Source organism: Anser brachyrhynchus, assembly GCF_964034855.1.
Source record: "Anser brachyrhynchus genome assembly, chromosome: 1".
Taxonomy (NCBI): Eukaryota; Metazoa; Chordata; class Aves; order Anseriformes; family Anatidae; genus Anser; species Anser brachyrhynchus.
Window position 1 is genome coordinate 90,135,476 of NC_137694.1, and position 16,535 is coordinate 90,152,010.

A 16,535-nucleotide genomic window follows, 5' to 3' on the forward strand; every position below is an offset into this window, starting at 1 on the left:
CTGAGCTGCTGTCTGTCCTGTTGTTCCACATATGTCTCTCTCAGTCCAAGCAGGACAAACCAAAAATACCTTGTTTCAAGAATCCTCCAAAGCCCCTGTATATTTTCACCATTTTTAATTTGGAATATAGGATTAATTTCATTATTCAGTGATACGCTGCAATCAAGTAGCATAAGGATTGTCTCCCACCCAAAACAAAGTTAACATTGGTATTCAACTTTTGAACATTTTAAAAATCTATTTTGTTTCTTAGTTTTTCAGGAGTGTTTCTGAGAGTAAATGGTATTGCTTTAGTAATAACAATGGGCAGAAATACAGGCCTGCATGCAGCTTTGGTTTCATCAGTATTTTCATGCAATTTAATGATGATTGATTGCATAAATTTTGGGGAATTGCAGGCAGTCAGCATAGTTAAAAATTAGGTCATTTGTATAGATGTAGGAACCAAATTTAAGCATCCAAGCTGGAGAAAAATTCATGAGTCTGCTTAATTACAACTTACATACTAGCCTGTCCTGGAAAGCTTGAGGTTCAAATGGTGATCCTGTAGATGCCTACCTCTTGTTCGGATCTCTTGATTTCAGCAGCAGTATAGACACCAGTAAGCAAAGCTGTAAGTGTCTGCAGGACTGAATCCATAATTGAAATCTCTTAAAGTACATCAGATCATACTGGGGCTCATAATTCTGCTCCTTCCTGATACACGTCAGTAACTTACAACATGCTGTCATCCTACATCATTACATTATCAAACTGTTTAAATACTCCATGAGTTTGTTGGTAGAACTACATTGCGAATTTTTCTTTAATAGATCATTAACACATTTTGTGCTGTACTATTTAGAGATTAATAAGTGACTCGATGGAATATTTTATAATAGCTACTTTGCAGCCATTTATAAATTATGTCAATCAGTATATGATTCAATACAGATTTGTTTTTTAAATGTGTTATGAAAAAATATTTTTATAACCCAGCCTAATTTTTAGATGTTAATAACCAAACCATTCACTCTATACCAAGAGTGCTTTCTGCTGTGAGTATGATAGCTCTGGAAGTAATGCATTTTACCTTTGCTCTCTATTTACATCATGTAGCTTATGCCATTTTCGAGGAGACAAAAGCAATAGAAATATGCTGTCTAGGAAAATTTCGGGGCTCTAAAGGAGTCATAAAATCACTAGGCAGTGTGATGTGGTGATAACAGTAGTGTGATGTTGGTTGGACGACAAGGAGATGAAAACGGAAATAATGGGAAGTTGATTAGATCCTGCAGGATAGTGCCACACACATTGATACATGTGTGTATATGCATATATATTACATCTGTACACACATGCATACACATATGCAGCTATGGGTGAAAGATACCAATTTGTGTGCAGAGACACTCAAAAATGCATCAGTGATTTCTGATCTTTCTGAAACTACTCCACATTTTAACTAATATAGCTATTCTTAATTCTAAAGCATACAGTGGTTAGTATGACTTTTAAAGAGGTTCAGTCATGTATCACTTTCTTTTTCTAGATGGGGCATAGGACTTTGGCCAGGCCTTACCTATTGTACGTCATTTGGTGGTCATGAAATCAATTAATTTATGTTGGCTTAAAACACAGATTAAAAATATTGCTAATGGACATAGTGAAAGAAGTGGTACTGACACTAAGTGAATGGCAAGTTTAGGCTCTGCTAAACTGTACAGTAAAGCTGGTTTTGGAAATAACTTAGGCTGGATGTTTTTTTAGGGTTTAAAGTTGTTTATAAAAAGTCCTTAAAGGTTTTAAAGTCTGAGTTTGGTAAACATCAGAAAGTTAAGCTTAGCTGAATTCTTTGGTGTACAACCAATCTGGGAATTGCATGCTTGAAGAATACTTTAGAGAATTTGTTTTAATGAGTGTTGTGTGACTATCCATGCAGAGCAGATTGGATCAGTAAAGTTCAGTGCCATGTTCTTCAGTGTTTTCATTCAGAGAATTTTGAGTACACAGTGGAAAAATTTTAAGGTAGTAACCTTCAAGATTTATGTGAATATTATGTTTTATCCTTCCTTTCAGTCTTCTGAGCTCAAAGGTGCTGCTGCAGAACATGACAAATCAATCTGCAGGTTAGATATAATCCCAAAGTGTTCAGTGGTGCTGAACTTCCACATAGGAGTGCTGGCGAGGAACATGTTCTGCCGTTCTCTGCCTGGTTACAGAACTGTGCTGTATTCATACAGGAGAGATACTGGCTTTGATAGCTTATATTTTTGAGCAGGTTAAGGTTGTTTGTTTGTTTGTTTCTTTGTTTGTTTTTGATGAGATACTTTTCTGTTGAAGAAAAGCTAGTTCATCAAAATCAACACCTTTCTCAAGAAAAGGTCAGCTTTAACAAATGTTCCGCCTTTAGGAAAAAATATCAAAAAGTATAGAAGCTGCAATTTTCTCACTCTAGCAGACTTAGAAATAAAATATCTGTTCAGAATCTTATTGTGAAGTTCAAGGTAATATGTAGTAAAATACAAACATTTTAGAATTAGCTGAGCATTTTCCTAATAGAAACAGAATTATGTTTTATTCTTAGTTCTCAAAAGTGTCTCCTTTTTACTGTTCTCTATTGTGCAGACTTTCTTTTTCACATTTCCCACATACCTTTGTAATTTTCCAGTTATATTCCATTGGAAACATCCAAGTTTGGTTAAATATCAGCAACAGAAAACAGGATACCTACCTAGGTAAGTGGCCTATCAAGCATACTTAATTTTATCTTTGGTACAAGGTCATACACAGTAATCACTGTTCAATATTGCTTTGAGTTATTGTTCTGGAGAGCATGTTTAACATCTGTGATGGCTTTATGTTCTTTTCCTGTCCTATAAGATCTACAACAGAGGAAGAGATTTTTGATCTCTTAGAAATAGCTCTGGTTTTTAAAATTTATTTCAAAGTATTTGATATAGAAAGCAGGGTTATTCAAAAGAATCCTGAGTGGTAAGTAGAAAATAAGGAAGCTTGTCCTTCCAGTCCAAAAAAAGCTAAACTGTCACACAGATGAGTTTAGCCATCCTGAAGGAGTTCCCTTGCACCAGAGAACAGCATGACAATTTGAATCATAATCTTGACCTTTAAGTAGCTTTTCAAATCACTTGAACTAGGAGCACAAGGATCTTTGAAGAAGAATCTTAAAGCCTGAAACTTGATTCCAAGCAGAGGTAACAGATGACAAGTTGCCTGGTAGTGTACTCTCAGTGCAGAAAGTGCAGAAAGATTTGTCTTAAGGAATGCATCATGTATGTAGACTAAGGAAGAAATGATGAAAGCACGAATAATGAAAAGTAAAAGAGGAAGCTTGTACTACATTTTGTCAAGATCACACTTCAAAAAATTATTTCACTGAAACTCGTGAATAAGAGAGGGGAAATCAGACGTACATGAGCCTCAAAGTGCTTGACAAATATCAGCTACAAGCTCAAACTACTGTTTTGAACAATTTCTCTGTTTTCATGGTCTGTTACACTTCATAATTTATGAAGAGGAACAGAAAAGGTAACAGAATAAATGATCTGGGCTTTGTTTTGAGGGATTAAACTTTTATGTGTTAAGAAAAATAACATTGGCCAAAAACAAACAAACAAACAAACAAAAACTCTAAAGGAACTGTTCAGGTATCATTCAGTGTGTAGCTGATCCAGCATTACCAATATACTTTCAATATGTCAAAATAGGAGTTCTTGTAGCTGAGGGCCAGGTGCAATTTTGTAAGAATAGGCGGAAATGAAATGAAGTTTTCTTTTAAGTTATAGACAAGATAAACGCTGTTGATGTCTTGATTTTTTTTATTTTTTTTTTTTTTTATCTTACACTAGACAGGAAAAAGGACATTTAAGAAATTTTCATCTTTATTTTATTTTATTTATTTTTTTCCCCTCAAAACTTTTCACTCTGCCACTGTAAACTTGCTTACTCTGGCATGAATTTATTATGAGAAAAGGTTTGGAAAACTGGTGCAGTGTTGTACCAGAAATACTAGATGAAACTTAAAATTTATAATCACAGATTTAGTAGACGACCTGTTCCTTTAAACACTAGCTACTGATAGGTTTGACTTAGCAAATACCACTTAATTACAAATTAAATGCATGTTCCTCCACATTAGTTGATAATTATGGTTAATATAGTAGACCCAAAAGTAATTACCTTCAACAAGAAGAGAGGTTGTAGAAGACAAAAATAATCACGTATTTACATGTAACAGGGTGCATTCTGTGTTAATCTTCTTCCACTATCTACTACTTAACTTGTAAATAAATGATCAATGATTTCCATGCAAGAAAGGACTTGCTCAGTATCTTTTCCCTATAAAAGAAGCATTATAGATTTATATGGGAATAAGTTCACTAAACAGAAAAATTAAGAAGGCAAACAATGCATATAGCCAAATTAAAATGAAGTGTGGGAAAATCATTAAAAATTAATGTGCCTTAAATTTCATTCTAAGTTATTTACCACTCATGGTAGTTTTATTGCTAATTCAGGAAAACAAACAGATGAACTAGGAAGAATAAAGGCTTTATTTTACCTATTTTACACCGTGATATAAAAGAAACAGCACTGAAACGCACTCTGTTATTGAGAGTTAGAGTCAAGACATGATACGATATCAAGGTGATATAACAAATCCTTTGAACTCATGACAGAGCAATTGTATGTGATTCACAATGTGATGCGGTGTCATGTTGACAGACTTGTTTTGTTTTTATTTGCTGTACCTTAGAATTTTATTAGCCAGTAAAAGATTGAAGGAGCAGATTTTGCAACAGAAAGCAGCTGTAAGGATGGGTTCTACAATCCCAGGTTGATACTCAAAAACAACATTTCAGTGGATAAATCCTTCTCCTTAGAGACACAAAACAAATGAATAAAATCTTGACCCTTGGAACACATCAGTCTTTGTTCCAAACTTGGAGGGCAAGGCCATGGCCTGCCAGGTAATGCAGTGCAGCCAGGTTGCAGCAATGAGCAGAGTATAAGCCATGCCGAGATAGAATAAATATCAAAGTGGCATAACAGGAGTGGAAACTAGTGTTAGTGTCAATAATTGGAATTAAGAAGGAAGTACCAATGACATCATACATCCATTACATTGAAATAAATTGTCAGTGTTGTCATAGCATTCCTATTGCACACGTATTTCAGAAGTGGCAATAAGATGGAAAATAGCATTTACTATTGAATTACGCCTAAGGTGAAGGTCTGAAGTGGCCTGTTTACTTGTGGCCTGAGGAAGACTGGTGGAAGAAGACTTGTGGCCTGGGTAACTTCTTCAGTATTGAGGAGAATTCTATGGTCACTTCCTTCCAGGAATGAAACAGGAGCTTACAAGGCTCTCCAAGCTCTGGTTTTCACCTCTGCCCCCACTGCCTCTATAGATAATCCCCATTCTGGTCAGTCAGTCAATCATGCTTTACACCTGAAGATTAGGATCTTGGACTAGAACTGTTGCTACAGAAGAGGGGGCCCTGAAACACAGACTTTCAAAGCAGTCAACACCCTGTGCTTCCCATCAGGGCCCCTAAATGATTTTGCTCAGTGGAGACGAGATGAAAGGAACTGCCAGTTATCCTCAGACTCCTTGATTTTTTTTTCTTTGTCAATTCTGGAAGTTTTTCAGATTTTAAAATTTCAGAAAGTTTTATCTCTCAAACAAGCAAGTCAGATAGATTTTCAGATTCTGGACTAAAACTAGCTAAACAGTAATCTCACTTTCTTAAATATTACTTCAAATGAAGGTGATTAATAAGGCAGAACTATTTATAAAAAATAGCCTTGTAAATTTAGCGTGTCCTTTGAATAAGAAATGCTTCCTAGATACTTCTGTGATTTCCTTAGATTGCACTCTATATGTAATATCATAATTTAGATTAAAATTATTTAGACAATCAAATCAGGACAGAAGTTTACATGTACTTTGTTGATGCAGCTTGTATGTTTATAGATCTAATATGTATGTTGATGCTTCTGATGCCTGAATAGATGCCTTAAACAATTTCAATAATTAAAAAGGGTGTATCTTATGCCAACTTCCGAAGAGGTGACTGAATTTTAAGTGTTGTGTGAATACTAGCAGGAGTGCACACACTTTCAAATATTTGTTATAAAACTTAGAATCATAACCACCAGTGTCAGTCATTTTTCATTATGAGCATGTTGGCAGGTAATTTTTGATAGTGTTCATTGAACTTCAAGGTAAATACTAAATTTTGGAAACAATGCAGATATATGAGCCTGAAGGGCCATGACAAAATGACTTGTCCTGCTATACTTAGGTTTAAAATCAATACTAGTTTCAGAATATTATTTGAATACTAAGTATCTTCTCAGAGATAATCATATTTGTGGCCATAATGTGTACATTTCCTTAATTTCTCTACATACACTCAACCTTGATACTATTTTGTTTCTTCATGATAAAGTAAGTGTATTTAGTAAGGTGCTAGGAGCCTGTTCTTTTAAAGAAAGAAGTTTTGTTTTCAGACACTAAAAAGACAGTGTTGGAAGCTGGCTCTGATTTTTAATATTTATTCCTGGCACATGACTTTTCTGCTTGGAGACACAGAAGGACCAGTACACTCAATAAATTAAATAACTTTGGTTAGTCTGTTTGAGACTGGTGATGACTTTTTGCTCTTCTGCCTCAAGGGGTATTACTTTTATTTCCTCAGAGAATTCATCTACTGGACAATGGATGCTAAAAACACAGTTGACAAGAAAACAGTAGTGCCCCTGGTGCTGCCCTGTTCTGTTCACTAGCTCCCCACGTAACATTTAATCTAAAGCAGGCTTTGCATATAAAGTTTACAATACAAGAGAATATGAAAACTTGTTTTTGTGTGAATATGTCTCTTCCCCTCCTCTTAGTTCCTTGGCATTGTCCACTTCTTGAGGAAAACTAATAGAGACGAAGTAGAGATTTCTGAGCCACCTGTTCCTGGAAATTGAAAGTTTCTTCCAAGAGACAAACAGAATCACTGTCACCTTTTTCATTGTTTCCCTAACCCATCAGTGCCCACTTCTTTCCTATAGATTAGAAGAAACCTCTGAAGGTCATCTGGGGTCAGAGACTCGAGGATGAATCAGATTGTTTGATTAATCAAGTTTTGAATAGTACAATTTATAAAGATTTGATAACATCTTTGGGCAATCTGTTCCAGTGTTTGAATACCCTCACAGTGATTTATTTCCCTAATAACTTATTGTACTTTCCTGTGTTGGAACTTCTATGTGTGGCCCATTGTCCTGCAATGTGAATGTCAAATGAATCCCTGTCTATTTTGAACAAAAATTATCCTGTTTCTTGGGAAAGGAAAAAAAATGGTAGTTAAATGTGATGTCTACATTATTTTTTACTGTGATAGTGACTTCAAAGTCAAAGACAGGAGTAGGGAGAAAAACACTACTGTGACCTCATTGCTACTTTTGACAGATAAATAGATGAACTTTCTAATATTCTACAAGCCAGTAGGTGCCTTCACTTCATGTGTCAAAATACAGACTAGCTGGTGCTTCTCATCTAATTGCAGTACATTGAATCATTCAAATCATTCATATATACATTTTTGAAAGGAAGGCTTTTGGCAAGGAATTTTCTTATCCACAGGTAATATTTACATATTTTTTGTTATTTTATTAGTTTTATTCTTCTTATACCTAATAAGGAGTAAAAATTCTCGATACTTTATCAACTGTCTCACTGAATCATTCAAACTGACCTGTATTGATTGATTTTGTAGTTGTGGCAGCATGAGAATTTTATTTGTCCATCTATCTAGTTCTGTGTCTTTTCCTCTTGCACAATTACTACGTGACCTTTGACTATGTTAGGAAATATGAGTATTCACTCTGTGTTGATGTGAATTGTTGGTATTGAAACACTGCGCTCTCAACTGTGAAAATATAATCACAGCTATCAAGCCTTTTTGAATGTTGATGGGATATACACAATGCTCGATACATACAATAAAAATAGATCATTTGTGAAATATTTCCACTTGGAATTTGCTTTCCCTAAAGCATGTAGTATGTTTGTAGAAGTTCAAGAGATTTGTCGAGTCATACCGATTCGTACAAGGAATGATAATAAACAGTCTTTTTTTTTTTCTCTTCCATATCAGAGAACAGGGAAAGTCATTAGACATGAATCTGTAATTACAGACTCAGATGCAATGCCATCATATCAGATTCCTCTGACACCTGTTTTCTTTCATTCATCAGATTAAATATATAGAAAACATACAGTACAATGGAAATCGAAAATAGTATTTGTTCCTCTTCAGTGATCTAAAGATTGCCAAGTGTCTTTTTAAAATAAAAGTGGTTTTACACTTTTATTTTATCAGGGATTTTTTAGTTTTTCTTTTACATTTCACTAACCTACCACATTTCCTCCACAATATTTTGGCTTTCTAACTCCTGAAGATTATGTTAATCTCTAGGAAAGATATTCTGCTGTCCCTGTTTGCTACTATGAATGCTATATTTTCCCATCTCTGTGTTAAATGTTTCACCTTACTCTGTCATTGTATTTCTTACTGAAGTGTATGAAGACTTTTTTTTTTTATTTTGAAGCTCAGTTGCATTTTTTTATTGAAACTGAGAAGTCGAAAACATTATGTATCAAACAACTTGCATGTGCTTTTTGATTTTGTATAACCACAGAATTGATTTTCAGCCACAAATGGAAGTATAAGATCAACTTTCTCTTAAAATATTTTCCATTGTTTGTTCATTAGAGTGCTAGTCTAAGTTCAGAATTTGGAAGGTACTCGGGTTCAGATCTGGTTTATATTTGCAAATTTGACTTGCTGAGCATTTTACGTCTCTTTGTGTTTCCATTTTGATGTCCCCCATCTATATATAGGATTATTATTAAACAGTATTATCCTGGTATATTCTGAGAGGAGCAACAATAACTTAGAACTCTAGCAGCAAAGATAGAGGTGTTAGAATTTAGCATTTGTAATGAAAATTGATTGCTAAAATTCATGTATTTTGAATATTCATGTGAAAACATATTGTATATTTAATACTTATCCAGTGAAAATGCAGTCAATATATCATATAGATATATTTTAAAAACATTTGAGGTGAATATTATTAAATTTTATTATAAAATTATTATTATAAAATGCACATAGTTACCTATAACCAACATTTGCAACTGGAGGAAAATAAATAAAATGACCACCGTCTTTTCTTTCTTTCTTTCTTTTTTTTTTTTTTTTTATGATACTTATGAAGAAAGTAAATATTTGGAATCCAGAAAATTTTAAAATCAAACACCTTCTCTTTTATTGTCTAAAGTGTTGATTTTGCAGCTGCAGTAGAATGGAGTAGATAGCCAGATTCATATTTTCTTCAGCTTTCCAGAATAAACTATACAGATGCTCGTCAGTTACAGATGTTACAGGCAGAAATAGCACATGTACTGTCAGGCTACTGAACACAGAAAATAATTGCTGTTCAGTTTTCTAATAACTTAGCATTGTTATCTTATTTTTTTGAGTATAAGTTTATCAAGTAGAGCATTAAATCACTTTCATTTTTATGAGGATTATATCAAAACACCAACAGTAGTATTCTGTATGACTCCAAGTCTTTTGATATCTGATTTTTCAAAAACTTATTCAGTTCTTTGTTTAGAAACCTGTTACCCAACAAATTTTGTAACCTTTATATCTCTGTATACATCACACTTCTCAAATGCATTGTTATTCATTACTACTTGCAATATCTCATATCTCTTAGATGATATGTTTTTTAAGTTGTTCCAACATACAGCAATTATTTTTTCCCCATGACTCTGGACAATTTATCATGAGGCTTATCCACCATAGTGTACAGTAATAGCTCAGATTTTTTTATTTTTTTATTATTTTTTGGGGGTATATTCAGCATTTTCTCAAGATTCCAAGAAAGGACATAGAGTTTTTGTGGTTTGTTTTGATTTTTTCTATTTGTAGCCAGTGTTTAAGTTGCATCAATTTTTAACATATCCTTACCTTTTTTTTTTTTTCCCTAAAATAAGTAAAAAGATAATGTATTTCCAATATTAGGTGTATATTTGGTTGACTTCATCTAAGAAAATCACTGTATTGGAGCCACATTCTGAAAAGCAGATAAATCCTTTGTACTGATACCAGTCCCACAGCAAATATCAAGTAGAGCTTACATCACCTCGTGTAAGATTTGAGTATGATGGAGAAATGTATGCTAATTCTGTTCAGTTCTTGAAATTTTTGTATAAACTGTTGTTAAAGAGGTTGTAGAGAGGTGATGGTTGGTCTCTTCTCCTAAGCAACAAGCTATAGAACAAGATGAAATGGTCTCAGGTTGCACCGGGGGAGGTTTAGGTTGGATATTCAGAAAAAAAAAAAAAAGTCTTCACTGAAAGGGTTGTGAGGCTGTGCAACAGGCTACCCAGGGAAGCAGTTGAGTGACCATCCCTAGAGGTGTTTAAAAGATGTGTGGATGTGGTGCTTAGAGACATGGTTTAGTGGTAGGTTTAGCAGTGCTAGGTTAATTTAACAATTGGAATAGGATTATGGACTATGATTTTATAGGTCTTTTCCAACCTAAACAATTCTATGATTCTATGAGATAGGTTGGAGGATTCAACAAGTGAAGATGTATTTTTTCATTAGAGTCCTCATACTTACTAACAAATGACTCTTGAGAGGTGCATATTTTTTGTAGGAGATTTTATTATTCCAGAGTGGGGTTTTCTCAGTGAGGGGTTCTAACATCCTCAAGGAACTGGCTGCTCGTGGCTTGGACTGGCATACGCTTTGTTGGGTTAAAAACTGGCTGGATGGCCGGGCCCAAAGAGTTGTGGTGAATGGAGCCAAATCCAGTTGGAGGCCGGTCACTAGTGGAGTCCCCCAGGGCTCAGTGCTGGGGCCGGTCCTCTTTAATATCTTTATCAATGACCTGGATGAGGGGATTGAGTGCACCCTCAGTAAGTTTGCAGATGACACCAAGTTAGGTGCGTGTGTCGATCTGCTCGAGGGAAGGAAGGCTCTGCAGGAGGATCCGGATAGGCTGGACCGATGGGCTGAGGTCAACTGTATGAAGTTCAACAAGGCCAAGTGCCGGGTCCTGCACCTGGGGTGTAACAACCCTAAGCAGCGCTACAGGCTGGGAGAAGAGTGGTTGGAAAGCTGCCTGGCGGAGAAGGACCTGGCAGTACTGCTTGATAGGCAGCTGAATATGAGCCAGCAGTGTGCTCAGGTGGCCAAGAAGGCCAACAGCATCCTGGCTTGCATAAGAAGCAGTGTGGCCAGCAGGTCTAGGGAGGTGATTGTCCCCCTGTACTCAGCTCTGGTGAGGCCGCACCTCGAGTACTGTGTTCAGTTTTGGGCCCCTCGCTACAGGAAGGACATGGAGGTGCTTGAGAGAGTCCAGAGAAGGGCAACGAAGCTGGTGAAGGGTCTGGAGAACAAGTCTTACGAGGAGCGGCTGAGGGAGCTGGGGTTGTTTAGCCTGGAGAAGAGGAGGCTCAGGGGCGACCTCATCGCTCTCTATAGGTACCTTAAAGGAGGCTGTAGAGAGGTGGGGGTTGGTCTGTTCTCCCACATGCCTGGTGACAGGACGAGGGGGAATGGGCTAAAGTTGTGCCAGGGGAGGTTTAGGTTGGATGTTAGGAAGAACTTCTTTACCGAAAGGGTTGTTAGGCATTGGAATGGGCTGCCCAGGGCAGTGGTTGAGTTGCCATCGCTGGAGGTCTTTAAAAGACGTTTAGATGTAGCCCTTAGTGATATGGTTTAGTGTAGGACTTGTTAGTGTTAGGGCTGAGGTTGGACTAGGTGATCTTGGAGGTCTCTTCCAACCTAGACGATTCTGTGATTCTGTGATTCTGTGAACATGTAAACTCTTGAAAACAATGGTAGTTGTGTCTACATTTACTGATTTCATGGTAGTGATTGCAGTCTATCAAACTTAAGAGTTTCCTTAGCAGCTTAAGAAAATTGTCAGTTAGTCGCTCTTTCTCATTTATGATGTTCAAATATTTCAGGAGATACTTCATTATTAGTGGTGGTCATTTTGGACCAACTTGTGACATGAACAAATATTTATTTGGGAAAAAAAATATCTAACTTGCAAAAAAATAGTTGGATGAGATTCCCTTCTAAACGACTGCAGGAGGTTGTCTAAAAGACTTTTACTTGCAACAAATAATCTAATCGCTATTCCACAATAGTGTCTTCTAAGATTCTTTTGCTGTAGTATTTAATTTTATGGGACTACCAGACTTTAAAGGTTTTGAAGAATATTTGCTTTTCTAGGCACTTCAAATTATGTTATTGTAAATATTAAAATTTTAACTGCCTTGCCACTATCATTCTTTCACATTTTTACCTTCAAAAATTTTATTGCTGTCTTCTGTACTTGTGACTACCTTTTATGATCCATTTTGAGTTCAGACATTTTCCCGATGTCTTACATTATGTGGCCCCCTGCTGTCTTGTAATACTGCAAGGTACGCAAGGTAATCTCTATAAAATGTGCAATAGCAGTAAATAGCAATCAAAAGAGAATCACTGTATGTATTTTTGTGTCTTGTTTTTCTTTTTTTTTTTTTTGTTTTTTATGACAACTTATTGGAAACATTGATTCAACTGCCAAGCCTAGGCATAAGATGATGAATAATCAAGTGAGTAAGGAAAATCACTTTAAGTGGCTAAGTGGAGTTAAGGTCAAGCAGGAAGAAAACCTCTTGTAGGGATTTTGTTGTAAGTGTAGGTGTCTCCTCTGCTTATAATTAGAAGTATTTTTTTGGGTTTCAGCTGTGCTATGTCTCGTGTAACGACAACCCTCATCAGAGTAATTTGACTGATATTCTTACTGGCCTTTGCTGCCCTACTGTAATAAATGTTCACTTGTGTGAGACACTGAGCTAAGTCATTTGTTCTTCTATGTCTGCGTAGCAGTGTGTTAACTAAGGATGATACTTAGTCAAACATTAGCAGCTTCATTACCTTCTTACAGGGATTAACTTTATGCTACACTGGTAGGGTTTTATATTTTTCCTGTGTATTTTAGAGTCAATAGTAAAATCATAAACCAGTTACACACCGTTATCCTCTCAGATATTTTTCAGTATGTAAGAATATCATCTTTGATAACACATCAGTGTCCTCCTTTTTTTTTTTTTTTTTTTTTTTTTTTCCTGTGGAGGGAATAAAACTACCCTTTCCAAATACATTTACCCTCTGCTTCAGCTTTAGTATTCCTTCAGAACAAGCTCACTATTAAGCAAAGCAGTTTGATTATAACCTTTTTTAAATAGGTCAATTTTAGAGTTATTTTTCCACAGGCATGAAGAAGAGGTATAAATTACAGATCTTTAGCACTGATAGCCTGTAGCTAATTAAAATTAATTACAAGTTTAACAGATATTCTAAGTTATAAGGGGAAAAAATGAAAAAAAGATTGAAAAATGAAATACTAAACTCTCAGTTTAGTATTAAGTTGTATCTGGGGAGATTAAAAAGATAGATCCATATAGATATAGGTATTTATGAACAGTGGGATATGAGGAAATTCAGAAGGCAAAAGTAAATAGATAACCTGAAGGTAATTATAACCAAATGTGTTTTTGTTTTGTTTTGTTTTGTTTTTCAAATTCAGAAATCCAAAGGAGATCAGAATGTGTGGGTGACCAGGATTCAGAGTCTTCAAATAATACAGCCAGAAGCATTGTTTGCTCAGGACAGCACTTCTGACCACATATCTCCAAAGTACTCTGAAGCTTGGTAAGTGAAAAATAATGATCCTTTACATCAGATTACAGTCCAGTCCCATGGTTATGGTAATTCTGCTGGTCTATAATATTTTGAGTTTAATCTCTAAATGCTTACAAAATCTCTGACAGCGCTTGTAATGGGATTTTAGTCTTTATGCTTCATTTCCTATTATGAATTTATACTCACTGTGTTTGATACCCTTGTAGAAAGCCTGTTGATACCCCTTCAGATGACACTGAATACTTTACATACTACCCATCCAAGAAAGAGATAAGGAAAGGAAGAAAACTTTTTGGGCAAACTGAGGAAAATCTACATGTAGCTATTATAATCTTATTTTTTTTTTCTTTTAACTTAGAATTTGAGCATATTTTGTGTATGTTAATTTGGAGTACAAAGTATCTGGGACCTAAATGCAATTTATAAATAATTACTAGATCTTCAGGAAACTGCTCTCTAGCAGTTAGAGTGCTGGCAAGCAAGGTTTTGAATCCTACTGCTTATCCTTTTGGGATTGCAATTAAAAGTTTGGCTAACTAATCTAACAAATCTTGCCACTGAGCCTCTGCTGCAAATGTAGGTGAAATTGAAGCAAAAAAATACTCCATATATTAAGGTTCAAAGTAAAATTGCTGATATATAATTTCCAGGTATTGAAGTTTTTTATATGAGCTGAATTTCAACAAAAAAAAGAGGGAGATTGTTTAACGGCACTGTACTCCACAACTGACTGCCTTTGAGTGCTCCAAGACTTCAGTTATTGATAAATTCAATTCTGTAGAAGTTATTGTAACTTCAGTGCTAACTATTACATAATTGTAAATAAATGCTTATAAACAGACTATAGCGAAATAATATCCATTACAGAAGATTACTGGCTTCTATCTGGCCATGAATGAAATAATCTATTATCTGAAATTATTGCAAGTAACTTATGTTTAAAACTGGACATACAAATGAGCATCTGGACATAGCTAAGGTTTTCTGTATGCAGCTGAGCTCTTGCAATAATATTTGAGAACACTGTTAGCCTTTTAGCAAGTGAGGTGACATAAAAATGGCTGGAAATTAAGGAACTGCTTGGAAATAAATGTTATTGTTTTTAGGAATAAGTAAAGTTAGGTTTGCATTGTGCCAGAGTGCAATACCTTAGGAGATATCTCCTTAGCATAAACCTTTGTGACCAACAAAAACATGAAAAATGTAATTTTTCTTAAGGTATATGTATAATGTCAAGCTGGTTTTGTTTTCATACTATTAAAAAAAAAAAAAAAGAATTCTGGCTGTCAACTGGATAAACAAATTTATTATTTTAATCGGTATTTCACACAAATCTGGATTTACTTAACTTGACAATTGCTAGGACAAAACCCTATAGGACCTGTGTACAAACCTTATATAGAATTTATTCAGAGTGCAAGCTGTTTCAACTTTGCTTATTAAGCTGCTTTTAATATCTGATCGTCATCTGTCCTTGTCATGATTTTGAGTTGTCCATGACTTTATTCTTTACTTGCTGTACTCTTGGAGAAAAAATTACCTTGCAACTACATATAAGTGAGTATCTAATTTGGAATATGAATATGGATGTGAATGTGAATATGGATATGTGAGTATGGAAAGAGTTGTGCTTAATGGTAATGTTAAAGTGACCACTACAGTGGCTCTGGCTGAGCCTCTGTGAACTTTGCCACAGATGTTTCTATGTTCAAAATGAGATAAGAAAATCCAGTACCTGTTCTGAGAAGTGGTTGTTATGCTTTCCTGATTACCTGAGAGTGTGGTAGAAATACAGACCTGAACATGGCGATAAATATGGGGAACTCATTACAGAATTTGTTTAGCCTTTCACTGTGCAATTCAGAGGATAAGAAGGGAAAGACAGAAAGGAGATCAGATGAAAGAAGTGGTTAGATAAATTGAATAGCAGATAAAGCTGAGGTTGATTGAGGATGCTAACTGTCAGAGAGATGATAATTGTCCTTTCCAGGTTCATGCTCTAGGTAGATCCACGTGGTTCTAAAAATACATAAAAAACAAATAGAGAGGGACCCTGCTGAGTAGGTAGAAGTTGGTCTTCTCTGAAAGCAAAAACTGCCTGACAATATTTCTTTGTCTTTTCCTTCCTCTCCAATGTTCCTTAGAGATGTGAGGAATTCTGTATGTTTAAAGCAACTTAACTGGTGGAGGATACTCTCCTCTGACATACCTGAAATTTGTGTTCTTTAGAATCTTCAGTCTAAGAAGTTGGAGAACGTTTACTCCTTTCCTGTCTGATGTTTCTGAAGGAACTAGGAAGGCTGCTGTGATGTGATTTCAGTAACAGCAATCAAAATAATTCCTGAATACTACAGGACTGTCATGGAGGGATAGTTTTCATTTCTGCAGCCCTTCACATCAGCTTTTGATATCTTCAGATCAAACTAGATATTTTGAAGTTCCAAAATGAGGCAAGTGAGGAAAAAATGTGTGGCAATTTATAAATGGCACACTGCAATTACTGTGGTTTGGAGAACTAGATTATGCAGACTGGATTTCTCTTAACTCTTTTCTATTGAATTCCCACTCTTGTGACATTTTCTTGTCCCTTATAATTCTTCCTCTCACTTTAATTATTCACCCTTCATTGATACATATTTCTATGGCTGGTAAAAAGAGACAAGAGAATTGATTGGCATGACACCCCTGAGGCATTTAAACCAGCCTGTTGCCTCCAGACTGGCAACCTGTCATAAGCTTAATATTTCATGT

At 35.5% G+C, this 16,535-nt stretch overlaps 1 long non-coding RNA gene across 4 annotated transcripts in view; it reads left to right on the forward strand.

Annotated features, from left to right (window-relative positions):
- LOC308197334 overlaps positions 1-16,535 on the forward strand; it is a 246,952-nt gene that overhangs the window by 134,674 nt on the left and 95,743 nt on the right. For all 4 annotated transcript variants that reach the window (XR_013952823.1, XR_013952824.1, XR_013952825.1 and 1 more), the window contains exons 3-4: positions 2,651-2,717; positions 13,669-13,793. This is a non-coding gene — a long non-coding RNA (uncharacterized lncRNA). The remainder of the gene's footprint in view (positions 1-2,650; positions 2,718-13,668; positions 13,794-16,535) is intronic.